This window comes from Benincasa hispida, chromosome 1 (assembly GCF_009727055.1).
Source record: "Benincasa hispida cultivar B227 chromosome 1, ASM972705v1, whole genome shotgun sequence".
Lineage (NCBI taxonomy): Eukaryota > Viridiplantae > Streptophyta > Magnoliopsida > Cucurbitales > Cucurbitaceae > Benincasa > Benincasa hispida.
The window spans coordinates 8,210,610-8,225,670 of record NC_052349.1 but is presented as its reverse complement, the minus strand read 5'-3'; positions in this window follow the sequence as shown (position 1 = coordinate 8,225,670).

Below are 15,061 nucleotides of genomic sequence, written 5' to 3'. Positions count from 1 at the left end.
TGTAGCAATTTGTTACTCATATAACATGTTATATAAATGTGATAAAAATTTATTTTGATATAAATCAACCTGATTACAATTGGCTTTCACAACAGATTAAAATTGTTACAAGTTTTAATAGCATCTATTACTACTAAGAAATTGCTATTAGAAGTCAATTATAACATCTTTTGCTATTATAAAAAGATGCTATTAAAAGTAAATCATAGCATTTTTAAAATGCTATAAAATGTTTTCATAACACTAAAATTATGCAACCAAAAATGAATTTTTTATAGCTTATTTTATAGCAAAAACTGCTATAAAAAGTCAAGGACTTCAATAACATTGGCTACAACAACATATCTAAAAATATTATAGAAATTTTTTTATAGCGTTTTTTAACCACTATAAAAGATCTTTTGTAGCGTTTTTGCTAATGCTATAAAAAATTTCCATAACATTAAATTCACACTATCGAAAATTAATTTTTTATAACATTTTTTACAGCGTTACAAAAACGCTATAGAAAGTTATGAACTTTCAATAACATGGACTATGACAATGTTCCCAAAAATGTTATGCAAAGTCTATGATAGCGTTTTTTAATGCTATCGAATGTGATATTTGTTGTAATGGATGTTTGAAGAAATATCTTTCGATATCGAGTTGAGGATCCAAGCAATTACTATATGGTTGTTCCTGATCTGGAGAGGAAACAGATCTTTAGTTGGTTTAGTCAAAGTTTAGTCAATAAATCCAAGCTTATTGTGGATTGAAAGAGGAAGAAGCATATTTGTCATATGTGAGCAATTCTGATACAAGGACCTAATTAGATGTATTGCTATTAAAGGATCCTATTGAAGGGCCCTTGAGTGGAAGGGGATTGTTCCAAATCCCATTTTTACAGAAAAAGAAATTTTATAGAATAAACAAATAGATTATGGATTTATTAAATTAACTACAACATGCTCAACAAAAAAAAAAAAAAAAAAAGAAAAAAAAGAAAAGAAAAGAAAAAGAAAAAGAAAATTTAGGGTTGCATGAAACCTTACCTTTGAAGACTTTCTTCAAAAAATCCAAGAAATCCCTCGATCTGCAAATCACGAACAAAGCCAAAATGGCCAATTGGGACACCATCAATTAGAGACCTTGGTATTTTCAAGTAAAGAACTCAAGAGTGGTAGGCTTTGGCTAATTTGAATTGAGGGAAGGAAATTGAGAGAAAGTAAGAGGAATTTAGAATTTTCTCTCTGAGATTTTTTTTCACACATAGTGTTTTTTCTTTTCTGGCTTGCAGGTTGAAGAAGAAGACACTGCCAAAATGATCAAATACCATAAACCACCCATTATATATATTAAACTATATATTATATCAAATATAACATATAACCTATAGTTTTAATATTTATCATATACAATATAATCTATAGTTTCTTTTCTCTCATATATGACATTTATATAAATCACATTTATATTAAAATTCAATAATTATGAATCCATTTCATATAAATAATATTTGGATCATATTCAAATATTTATTTCCTCCCACAAATGATATAATGTATCAAATACATTATAATAATTATATCACATATAATTAAAATAACTTAATTATATCATATATAACTAATTCTCCAATTTAATTTGAACAATTCAAATTAATCCAAATACTGATTCTCATTTAGTCTTATTGAGCTACCAAATGGACCTCATGGACTTCTAGCTTGAAGTTCCAACGGTACGTAAATAATTTATTAAACTCTTTAATTAAATTATTCACCATCCATTAAATGTCGGACACTCCACTAAAGACTGACAGTTGCACTCTTCGTACTACAGATATAATTATGTGTCATTGGATATAACCAATCAACTGTACGATGACCCTTTTCAAATTGTCAACTAGGCCAAAATTACTATTTTACCCCTGTAGTTACAACTAACTTCTTAAGTAATACTGATCCCTCTAATGAACAATAGATCATAGTCCAACTATGACTAAACCTCTCTCAGGCCAAATACAGACTCTATTGCACATAATTATGCCCAAAACAGGGGCCTTTACAAATCAATTTGTAAAAGAATAAAGTCTTGAAATCTAGCATCCTATATCGAAACATCTATCAACAAAACCACATTCAATAATAATCATTCATCACATGAATTCTACATAGAATGTAGTAAAATAAAAAAACACCCACTATCACTATAAAACTTAATTAAAAAAAATGGGATTTTGGAATCAAAACCAAAGCTCTTATAAAATGAAGGATCCCATTGAAGGGCCCTTGAGCGGAAGGGGATCATTCCAAATCCCATTTTTACAGAGAAAGAAATTTTACAAAATAAACAAACAAATTATGCATTTATTAAATTAAGTACAACATGCTCAACAACAAAAAAGAAATTTAGGGTTTCATGAAACCTTACCTTTGAAGACTTTCTTCAATAAATCCAAGAAATCCCTTGATCTGCAAATCATGAACAAAGCCAAAATGGCTAATTGGGACACCACCAATTGGAGACCTTGGTATTGTCAAGTAGGGAACCTAGGAATGGTAAGTAAAAGGAATTTAGAATTTTCTCTCTGATATTTTTTTTTTCACACACATTGATTTTTTTTTCTAGCTTGCAGGTTGAAGAAGAAGATACTGCCAAAATAACCAAATACCATAAACTACCCATGTGGAGAGAAAAGAGGGGAGGGAGTTTCCCTTCCTTATTCAAATTAAATTAGTTTTAAAAATAAAATTAATTTATTTTAAATTAAGATCTAATATATATATAAATATGATAAATAACTTATCATATAATATATATATTAAACTATACGTTATATCAAATATAACATATAACCTATAGTTTTAATATTGTATCATATACAATATAACCTATAGTTTTTTATCTCTCATATATTACATTTAATATAAATCACATTGTATTAAAATTTAACAATTATGAATTCAATTCATATAAATAATATTTGTATCATATTCAAATATTTATTTCCTCTGAGATATAATGTATCAAATACATTATAATAATGGGGGAGTTGCATGAATATTTATTTTATAATAAATATTAGAGTTTATGTAGGAAGATAAAAGTATTTGCAAATATAGATTTTTTATATTAAAGATTTAGGCCCAGAAAAAGGAAAAGACTAAAATGGACATGGCCCATATAAAACCATTTGGCCCATCTTATTTCGACCCTTCTTCTTCCGTGAAAAACTGTAAAAAAAACTTCTTTCCAGAAAATGCTACTCTTATTTTGAGCTCCGACAGTGCCGTCTTCTTTCGATTTCAACCTTTTGATTTCGACAGTGTCGTCTTCTTCCCCATCGATTTCGCTCCAAACTTCAAAAGGTACGTTGTTCTTTGTTTCTTTGTTTCTTCTTTTTCCGTTCTTCATCTCTTCATCACTGATAGCAAAAATTCAAAAACGTAGGGCTTCATTCTTCTTCCATAGACAGTTTTTATAAGAAGATAAATAGTTATTTCAAATTAAGGCTACATTCATAGTTATTTCAAATTAGGGCTACATGCATTCTCCATCTTTTTTAGGTTTTTCATTCAGTGTTTTATTATGCATTTTGGTCATAGTGTAGTCATCACGGTGTAGTCATCACAGCGTAGACATCATAGCGTAGTCATCAAAATGTTGACTATGTGAAGATTATTCATAATGTTGATTGTGATTTGCTGGTTTTTCGAGGAATATGTTGATAGTTTATTGTTGACTATGTTTGATTGCTAATTATGTGAAGATTATTGTACTGTGTTTCGTTGTGATTTGCTAATGTTTTAGTGAATATTATGCTAATTTAGTGATAGAAGTTATCACTGATGCTTCAAGGAATATGTTGATAATTCGTTGATAGTTTGTTGATAGAATGTGAAGTTTATTTCTTGATATTTGTTGATATGCTGATTGGGATTTGTTAATTTTTCGGTGAATATATTGATAGTTTATTGTTAGTTGTGTTTGATTGCTAATTATGTGAAGTTTATTGTACTATGTTTGATTGTGATTTGTTGATGTTTCAGTGAATATTATGTTAATTTAGTTATTTATTAGTGATACAAGTTATCATTAATGCTTCAGGGAATATGTTGACAGTTCATTGATAGTTTGTTTATGGATTTATCTATCAAAAAAATCTCATTCATGCTAATTTAGTTTTCTGTACTGTGATTTGATGATTGTTTATTCATAGAAAAAGTATCTATCACTATTATGCTATCAGTGATACTCTTTTATTGCTATCACTAATAGTTCTATCACTGATAATATCACTAGAGTATAACATTAGGAGAATGTAATTGATAACATCTTTAAGTGATATCTCTAATAAGGTACTATCAATGATATGAATGTAATGGTTCCACATGTTTGTTTTTAGGATAAATGGAAAAAGGAAATAGAAAACATTGGAATGATCAACATCTGGGAAAAAACACAAGAAAATCAAGGTCCACGATCTAATGATATTTTATAAATTTATATAGATTTGTGCTTGTTTTTTTCTTACATTTAGGTTATTGTTATATATACAGGAAAATGTATTAATTGTTCCAGAAAGTGAATGGATAAACCCATTAAAAGTTAGCAATGGATAAACCCATTAAAAGTTAGCTCCTTCATAAGTTTAGAAGTCTTGTCTAACATAGGAAAATTAGATGAGCCATCACTCCAACTATTTAGAGAAGGTCCTTTTGGGCACTTCTTAGATATGAAAATGAAAAGGGTGCCCAACCAACTCATATCTAATTAGAAGGCAATGCACAACTACCAAACAAAATATCTTGGCCTTTAATTTAGAAGGATATATTTCAGAATTCGGCCTCAAGGATTTTTGTTTAGTAATACGTTTAAATTGTGATGATTACCCTATAGATGGTATCTATAGTGAAAAGGAATCAATGGAAAATACAATCAGGAACTTCTTTTTCAAGACAAATACGAAAATTATAAGAAGAGAACTCCAACCTACTTTTAATTTGTTAGGTTCTGATGCCAACATATCCATTGATATAAAGGTCAAACTTGTACACTTGTATTTTCTAGAAAACTTCCTAATTCCTACACAAGGACATAATAAAGTAAGTTGGAAACATCTAAAAATGTTGGATGATGAAGAAAAGTATAGATCTTATCCATGGGGTAGGGTTTCCTTTGAACTAATTGTAGAGTTTTTTAAAAAGGATGTCATCAATAAGCCATCTTCCATTTTCCTCTAAGGATTTCCACTTGCTTTGGTATATTGGGCTTTTGAAATTATACCAAGATTATCCAACCCCACTATTGGATTTGCACAAAGAATAAAAAGTGATGGACATAGACTTACTCAATGGGAATATCAAGAACCTAATGATTGGCAACACATCAACAACAATTTTTCAAAGCCACTGGTGTAAGTCTTTTATCATTGTTATTTTCTTTATTTATATATATTATTAGCATGCTATCAAATGATAGAAACTATACTGATGTTTCAGCTTTTATAACATAGAAGATACCACTATTAGTGATAGTTTCTATCAGTCATTTGGAACTATTGTGATATCTTTTATCATTGATAGCATGCTATTATAGATAAAGTAATCAGTGATAGCTTGAAATAAGTGATTGTTTCTAAAAATTAGCTGTATCACTAACATTTTTATTAAACTTTTAGTTTACTATTGCTTCTTTGGTTCCAACTGAACAAGAATTGCAATCCAACTATTATGCCTATTTTGCAGAGCTGGAAACCAGGGAGATGGATATTGAAAAAGAAAAAGAAGGAAAACAAATGTCAACCAGAAGAAGAATTGCATCATTATAAGAAGCAATTGAAGAATTAAAAAGAGGACAAGAAGATATTAAGAAGAATATTAATGAAAAGCACAAGGAGATTCTTGATATATTGGGCAACATAAAAGAACCTATCAGTAATAAACTTCCATAAAAAGAAGAAGGTAGTGAAAAGCAATCTTAAGAATCTTTTGAGAAGAACAAAGCGCCATCATCTAGTTTGGAGCTTTTAGATGCAAGTTTGGAAGTTCTAGAGGTAAAACTTGTGATTTTCTTTTTCTGTAAAGAAGTACAATAACAAAAATGATATATGCATGTAGGCTGAAGTTGAAACTGCTAATGACAAGAAGGCTCAAGAAAAGGGTGTTCAAGAGAATGACCAGCAAGAATAATTGCAAGATGATCCTGAAGATGAAGAGGAAGATCAAGAAAAAAAAGATAAAGAAGATACGACAAAAAAGAATGTAATCTTAATTATAAGATTAATATGCTATGAGTGATATCTGAAATCACTGATAACCAACTATCAGTGATAACACATAGCATTGATAGTTTGTTATCAGTAATAGTATAAATAATAGAAAGTTTTATTTACTTGACTGATACTGATAGCACATTGATAGATGTCATGTTATATTTGATTCTATGATTTCAGGTTATTGAAAAGACTCTTAAAAAGAGTCCAAAAAAATATAGACCAAAGGTTGTTGTCGAAAATATAGAGGACAATAAGAGACCAAAAAGACAAGTAAAACCAACCAAGAAAATTTTGGAGAATGCAAAAAAACAAAAGAAAGACAAAAAGAAAGTCTCTTCAAATGTGTCTACCAAGGTATCTTCAAACAAAGCTACAAGGCATTCTCCAAGGTGGAATGACGATGCTCCAAGCTTTCATCTCAAAATATCACAACTTTGATTGAAATTAGATAGACTTGTTTATTGACAATAGATAGACTTCTGTTTGAAAATAGTTAGATTTGAAATTAGATTGGAAATTAATTGGGACAATAGACAGCGGTTGTTATGATTTTGGAAATTACATTGTTATTTTACAAGATCAATGATAGTTAGATTGAATCAATATGAATCCTTTACAAATGTGATTGACATAGTTGCAACTTTCAATTTATTTTAGGGGCTTGGTTGGAGGGAAAAGAGGGCGATCATATAGTATAAATGTGACTGATTCATAAATGTGATTGATATATTTGCAACTTCGTATAGCATTTTATTACTCAACGATCGTTTAGCCGAGCTCAGCGATCGTGTAGCATTTGGTAGGTGATCATATAGCATTTGGTAGGTGATCGTCTAGCATTTGGTAGGCGATCGTATATATTTTGTTACTCAGCGATCATGTAGTAGAGCTCAGCGATCATGTAGATAATTTAAGCGATCGTATAGTATTTTGTTATTCAGCGATCGTGTAGCAGAGCTAACCGATCGTGTAGCATTTGGTAGGCAATCGTATAGCATTTTGTTACTCAGCGTTCGTGTAGCAAAGCTAAGTGATCGTTTAGTCGAGCTTAGCGATCGTATAATCGAGCTCAGCGATCATGTAGCATTTGGTAGGAGATCGTGTAGCATTGGGTAGGCGATCATATAGCATTTTGTTACTCAGCAATTGTGTAGCGGAGCTCAGCGATCGTGTAGATAATTTAAGCGATCGTATAGTATTTTGTTACTCAGCGATCATGTAGCAGAGCTAAGCGATCATTTAGCTGAGCTCAATGATCGTGTAGCATTTGGTAGGCGATCGTATATCATTTTGTTACTCAGCGTTCGTGTAGTTGAGCTAAGCGATCATTTAGTCGAGCTCAGCCATCGTGTAGCATTTGGTAGGTGATCGTATAGCATTTGGTAGGCGATCGTCTAGCATTGGGTAGGCGATCATATATATTTTGTTACTCAGCGATCATGTAGCAGAGCTCAGCGATCGTGTAGATAATTTAAGCGATCGTATAGTATTTTGTTACTCAGCGATCGTGTAGCAGAACTAAGCGATCGTGTAGCATTTGGTAGGCGATCATATAGCATTTTGTTACTCAGCGTTTGGGTAGCAAAGCTAAGTGATCGTTTAGCCGAGCTCAGCGATTGTGTAGTCGAGCTCAACGATCATGTAGCATTTGGTAGGCGATCGTCTAGCATTTAATAGGCGATCATATAGCATTTTTTTACTCAACAATCGTGTAACAGAGCTTAGCGATCGTGTAGATAATTTAAGCGATCATATAGTATTTTTTTACTCAGCGATCATGTAGCAGAGCTAAGCGATCGTTTAGCTGAGCTCAATGATCGTGTAGCATTTGGTAGGCGATCGTATAGCATTTTGTTACTCAGCGTTCGTGTAGTAGAGCTAAGCGATCATTTAGCCGAGCTCAGTGATCGTGTAGCATTTGATAGGCGATCGTATAACATTTGGTAGGCGATCGTCTAGCATTGGGTAGGCGATCGTATATATTTTGTTACTCAGCAATTGTGTAGATAATTTAAGGGATCGTATAGTATTTTGTTACTCAGCGATCGTGTAGCATTTGGTAGGCGATCGTATAGCATTTTGTTACTCAGCGTTCATGTAGCAAAGCTAAGTGATCGTTTAGCCGAGCTCAACGATCGTGTAGCATTTGGTAGGCGATCGTTTAGCATTGGGTAGGCGATCATATAGCATTTTGTTACTCAGCAATTGTGTAGCGGAGCTCAGCGATCGTGTAGATAATTTAANTTGGTAGGCGATCGTATAGCATTTTGTTACTCAGCGTTCATGTAGCAAAGCTAAGTGATCGTTTAGCCGAGCTCAACGATCGTGTAGCATTTGGTTGGCCATCGTTCATGAATGGGAGGGCGATCATATAGTATTTTGTTACTAAGAAATTGTATAGCTGGGCTCACCAACGTTTAGCATTGGGTAGGCGATCATATAGCATTTTGTTACTCAGCAATTGTGTAGCGGAGCTCAGCGATCGTGTAGATAATTTAAACGATCGTATAGTATTTTGTTACTCAGCGATACATGTAGCAGAGCTAAGCGATCATTTAGCTGAGCTCAATGATCGTGTAGCATTTGGTAGGCGATCGTATAGCATTTTGTTACTTAGCGTTCATGTAGTAGAACTAAGCGATCATTTAGCCGAGCTCAACGATCGTGTAGCATTTGGTAGATGATCGTCTAGCATTGGGTAGACGATCGTATAGCATTTTGTTACTAAACGATCGTGTACATAATTTAAGCGATCGTATAGTATTTTGTAAACGATCGTTTGGACTTGTTAAGCGATCGTCTCGTCTCTGGGTCGGTTCTTCAACAGGTTATTCAGTGTTCTTCAACAGAGTTATTGCGTTGATTAAACTTTAAACACAAGCTGCATAACTTCTATCACTGATAGTATGGTATCAGTAATAGACAAGCTATCAATGATATAATCTATCATTGATGGATTTTCTACAAAAAATGCTTATCTATTAGTATAGTTATTTAACAAAAGATGTTTTGATGCTTTTGAATTCATTGTATTAATTGTTCACAGAAGCTATTTTGGAGCTATTTAACAATAGGTTGTTAGGTTGATCAAACTTTAAACCCAAGTTGCACAGCTTCTATCACTGATAGTATGGTATTAGTAATAGACATGCTATCAGTGGTAGAATCTATCATTGATGGATTTTCTGCAAAAATTCTTATCTTTTAGTATAGTTATTTAACAAAAGAGTTTTGATGCTTTTAAATTCATTGTATTAATTGCTGACAGAAGCTATTACAGATAGCTTGATATCATTTCTTTCAATTGTTGTGGCTAAAGGAAAACGAAAGCTTCATAAATAAAAGCATCATATTTACTAAAGAATGGATATATCAACAACAAAGTATGTTCCACTAACAAAAAATTAGTAACAAGGTCTCTAATATATTTATGACAAACATCAATAACAAATTGTCTCACTATCTAATGATTAAATTGATAACAACAAGCAAAAACTACAATCTAATTGATAAATTGGTGAAAAACATCGGTTGTCTCACTATCATTGATAAATTGATGACAAACATCAATTACAAAATAAGCTTCTTCATTACAAACATCAATTACAAATCAAGATTCTTCATTAAACATCTGGTGGCAATTTGCATATCCTACAATTATGGCCACGGTGATGATAACGACTGCACTTCGAGCTCCTTTTCTTTTCACCAATTGATAATATTCTTTGTTTACGTAGTTGTCCAATTGAACGTTTAACTATTGGAAGTAATACATTCACACCAACATCAATAGATCTCCAATCAGAATGATTTCCAATAGGATAAACTGATCCTTTATAGGTTGATAATAATGTACTAGAAAAATAGTAGTCCAACACAAAAGTATATCTAAATTTAGCCCACGAATAACAACACAAGCATGAGCACATGGAATCTCCACCAAATCCCAAACACGACAACTGCACGATTTATAGGCCAAATTTACCAAAAAGTGATTGTCTCCATCAACTACTTGATATTCTTCATTGTTAATAGAATCAACCTGAAAAATAAAACAGTCAATGAAATGTAATCAACTAGGTGAACCAATGGAATGTCAATGAAAACTAACATATAAACGAAAATGTAAGTGATACTATCCCTATCTGATTAAATATTTTCAAGCTATCAGTGAAAACAAAAACTATTAGTGATAGCTTCTATCACTGATAACATGTTATAAATGACAGAAGCTATCACTGATAACATGTTATTAATGATAATTTCTAATAGTTAAGGTATTTGTACCTTGAAGTTTTTTGACTGACTGTGTTGCTCTCGCAACTCAGACTCTGCCCAACTAGTCAAAACAGTCTTCATGGATAATGTTGATTTACCTTTTTCATAAAACCAAATTTGAAGTATTTCTCTAATATAATCAAGTAATGATGCAATGGGGAACTCCCTACGCTCTTTCAAAATATTATTCAAGCACGCTGAAATATTAGTAGTCATCATATTATACCTTCTTCTCCTAGAATGTGCACGTGCCTACTTCTCAAAACCAACTTTACTGAGACATTCCCGAATTGTAGGATATATTGATTCCATCCATTTCATATAAAACTCGAACTTATCAATTGTATAAGCTTTTGCACAACAATAATATATCATCAATTAAAGAATCTTTATAAATCAACTTCATATTTTGCAAAAGGTGTCGTAGACAAACACAATACTCAACATTTGGAAAAACATTCATAACACCTTTTAGAATGCTAAAATGTCGATCAGAAATAATGACTAATCATTTCGATCAGAAATAATGACTAATCCTTCTTATTCACCAAAAAATTTCTTTAAATTCTTAAAAAACCATCTCTAGGATGCATCATTTTCAGAGTTGATACTAAAAGCAAGAGGAAAAATCTGATTGTTACCGTCAATTGTTGAACCTGTCAAAAGAGTCCCATCATATTTACATTTCAAGAACGTCCCATCAACTGATATATTAGGCCTACAATGCTTCCAACCCTCAATTGATGCTTCAATAGCTATATAACAATACTTAAAATGCCTATTTATATCAGCTTCATAAGCAGTGAAGGTACCTAAAAGAAGAAAATCAACAATTAAGCCAGATTACAAAAGGTATATAATTGACTCATGCCTACCACCAATAGCTTCTATCACTGATTGCAGTCCATCATCAACAGCTTCCATTATTTTCATGTTATCTATGATGGAAGATATCAGTAATAGGATCTAATCAGTGATAGGAGCTATCATTGATAGATCATATAATAAGTCAGAAACAAAAACTTGGATTATTTTCTTCTAACTTCATAAAAAACTTTGGAATCAAAGCATATGATTTACGTGCATCGCCTTTCAAAGACTTCATTATTTGCTCTTTTGCCCTCCATGCTTTATAATAGCTAATAGTTACTCCAGATTCCTTACGGACTTTATTCACAATATCACTAGGAGTTGAGGTATGAGAAGAACTAAATCTAAAATCATTTCTCAAACATTCGGCTATTAAGGACGAAGAAGCTTGCCTATGACAAGTTTGAATACTTTTTATAGAACAATCATGAATATCAATAAACTTCCCAAGTATCCATAAAACACTTCGCTTGTAACGGATGCCCTCACATATCACTGACAACCATCTTGAACACATTGAAACGAAATTGCTCTTGAATTTGATGTTATAGTCTAAAATTCAAAATTCTTCTTAATTGTTATCAAGTAAAAAAATTTTGATAAAATCTCTTTACTAGCAAACACATCTTTTTCTTTCAAATCACGAGCAATATGTATATCCATAATCACTTGAAAATCACCATCACCAATCATAGGTTTAGAAGAAGGAACAGTAGACAAATAATTCTCAGCTCCATTAGAAACAATATTAGAAGACACTTCCAAACATGAACTACTGACATGAGCAACCAAAGGATGTCGTGTATTTTGTTCCTTAACTAAAGCCAAAAACCAAGCTATATCCTTATCTTCACGAATTTGAACTACATTTTGAACCTCATTCATAACAAAATCTAATAAAACTGAAAGTTCTATAGAAGAAGTAGACACATCCAAACAAATCTCCTTAACTATTAAACCCATAAAATCTTCGAAACTCATTATATCATCTACTAAAAATCCAATAGATTTGTAATTCACATAACTGTGTTTTTCATTCCATATTCCACTATGAAAAACAACTACTAGAATGATCATGTTTTAAAATTCCTGCAAAAGTAAAACAAAAGCTCTTGAATAACAATATCAATAGGTTCTAATAACTATCAAAAGAAAATATAAATCTATCAATATCATTGATACCAGTCTAAAACTAGGTATGTCTTTCAATGTATATCAACAAAAAATAATGAACAAATAAAAAATGATAGCAATCACACATATTCTATTAGTGATAGACATTATCAATGATAGCCACTGATATCTTCCAATTGATGACAGTAGCTTCTAAACCCTAAGTTAATACATTGTAGCAGAAAATCATAAATGACAAACAAAAAGCCAAGGTAGCTGTAATATCAAACCTAAAAATATCAAAACATCAAAATACGCTGATATGTTTATAGAAAGAATATACAGTATCAAATGAAACAGTGAAGAATGCAAACCTTAACTTAATTAATCAATCAAAACTCAAAATATCAGAGAAAAAGTAAACAATGCAATGAACAACGCAAAATTTCATGAAAGCACACAAACTCCGCTCATAATCCATTATGTTCACAGTGAGCTGAAGAAATCATTAAGTTCTTGAGAAAAAGAGAAAGAAAAGACTAAATGACCTGAAGAAATCAAGGAAAAAATTGAAAAACAGAATGGAATAAACAAGAACGCTAAAAAAAAAAAAAAAACTCCCAATCAAAGATGAAATCGAAAAAAGAAAAACGAACTCAAGAATTGGAATTGATCGAAGTATCACAGAGCTTCACGAATGGGATTTCATGGAGACTGATTCATCGATGTTTCACCGTGAAAGAAAAAGGAAAGTAGTCACGAACAACAATGAGAAAAAGGAAAGTTAATAAAGGGACAAAGATGGTAAATTTGGAATTTTGGAAAAAATGATAGCTTGATCGGTCAATATTTGCTATAATAGCAAATATTTAAAATATGGTATATATGATTAGATTTTTTCCCATTTGTATTATTCAATATAAATTTCCTATAATAATTATATCACATATAATTAAAATAATGTAATTATATCATATATAATTAATTCTCTCATTTAATTTGAACAATTCAAATTAATCCAAATACTGATTCTCATTTAGTCCTATTGAGCTACCAAAGGGACCTCATAGACTTGTAGCTTGAAGCTCCAACGGTACGTAAATAATTTATTAAACTCTTTAATTAAATTATTCACCATCCATTAACTATCAAGCATTCCACTAAAGACTAATAACTGCACTCTTCGTACTATAGATATATTTATGTGTCCATTAGATATAACCAATCGATAGTACGATGACCCTTCTCAAATTACTTGTAAGTACAGCTTGGCCAAAATTATCATTTTGCCCCTATAGGTACATCTAACTCCTTAAGTACCATTGATTCCTCTAATGAACAATAGATCATAGTCCAACTATGACTAAACCCCTCTCGAGTCAGGAGAGAGTGTGGCGTCATATTGTTCAAGCCCCTGGAATCAGCCCTTAAGGGAGCAATTTATCTACTTACCCCGACCTCGAGGAAGGAGTGAATTCCTTCTTGTGTAGCTGTGTTCCCAGATCTTCAATCAAACTAATCCCCAAAATGGTAGGCTTATTGAGTTGGCGATCTGACCACTCTCACCCATACAAATCAAAGGATCACCATTATAGGCAAAAGTTTACAACTCACTCGGGATTCGGGTCATGTTACCTATGGTCATCCTGGTGAAATGTAAGTCTCTGTCATGAACGACGTTATATAATGAGACTAAACATTTCATGGTTCGGTCTTATACAAACTCCGTTATATAGAATATCCTCGCTCACATGTCTACACGTAAATGATCAAGATCAGATCATTTGTAGCACTTTACAATAATTGTAGCACCTATAAAGCGAGCCATACTCGTAGTATCATCGGGATAAGGTATCTAGTCTTGTCTATCTACTACAGACTATTTAGATTATCACTTAAACATGATCCACCCATATGTCTCTACATACATGTTTAAGCTACAAGATAACCTTGGATGTTAGTTTATTGGTTTGTGGTTACTGCAACTAATTTTGAAATAAAACATTATATATTTTATTAAATAAATAATAAGTTTGTACAATACAATTATCAACTATAGGACCCTACGAGATTTAGAGCATCAACCCCAACAGCTACAATGAAGTTAATATGGGCTCTGAGTATTTTCATTCAACAACCATTCCTTTTGCTTATCATTAGACTCAATTTCTTGCACTTCTCGATTTTTTTCCACAGAATCGGTGAAGCGGTGAAGGAAAGAAGAAGACAAAACAATGAAGCGGTGAAGGAAAGAAGAAGACAAAACGTATGCTAAAGAAGAGGGCTAAAATCTCTTTGACACTAATTGACCCAAAATCTTAAGCTAATGGTGAAGGTAAATTAAATTATAATATCTACCACTCCCCCTCACTTGTGGGCTTGAAATATGAAAAATGCCCAACAAGTGGAAACCAATATTAATTGGAGAGGAAACAACAATGCAGACTTGAACACAAGACCTCTCTGAACCACATGCTCTGATACCATAATTATGGTAATTTGAGGAGAATAAAATAATACTTCTCTATGTCCTATATGTAT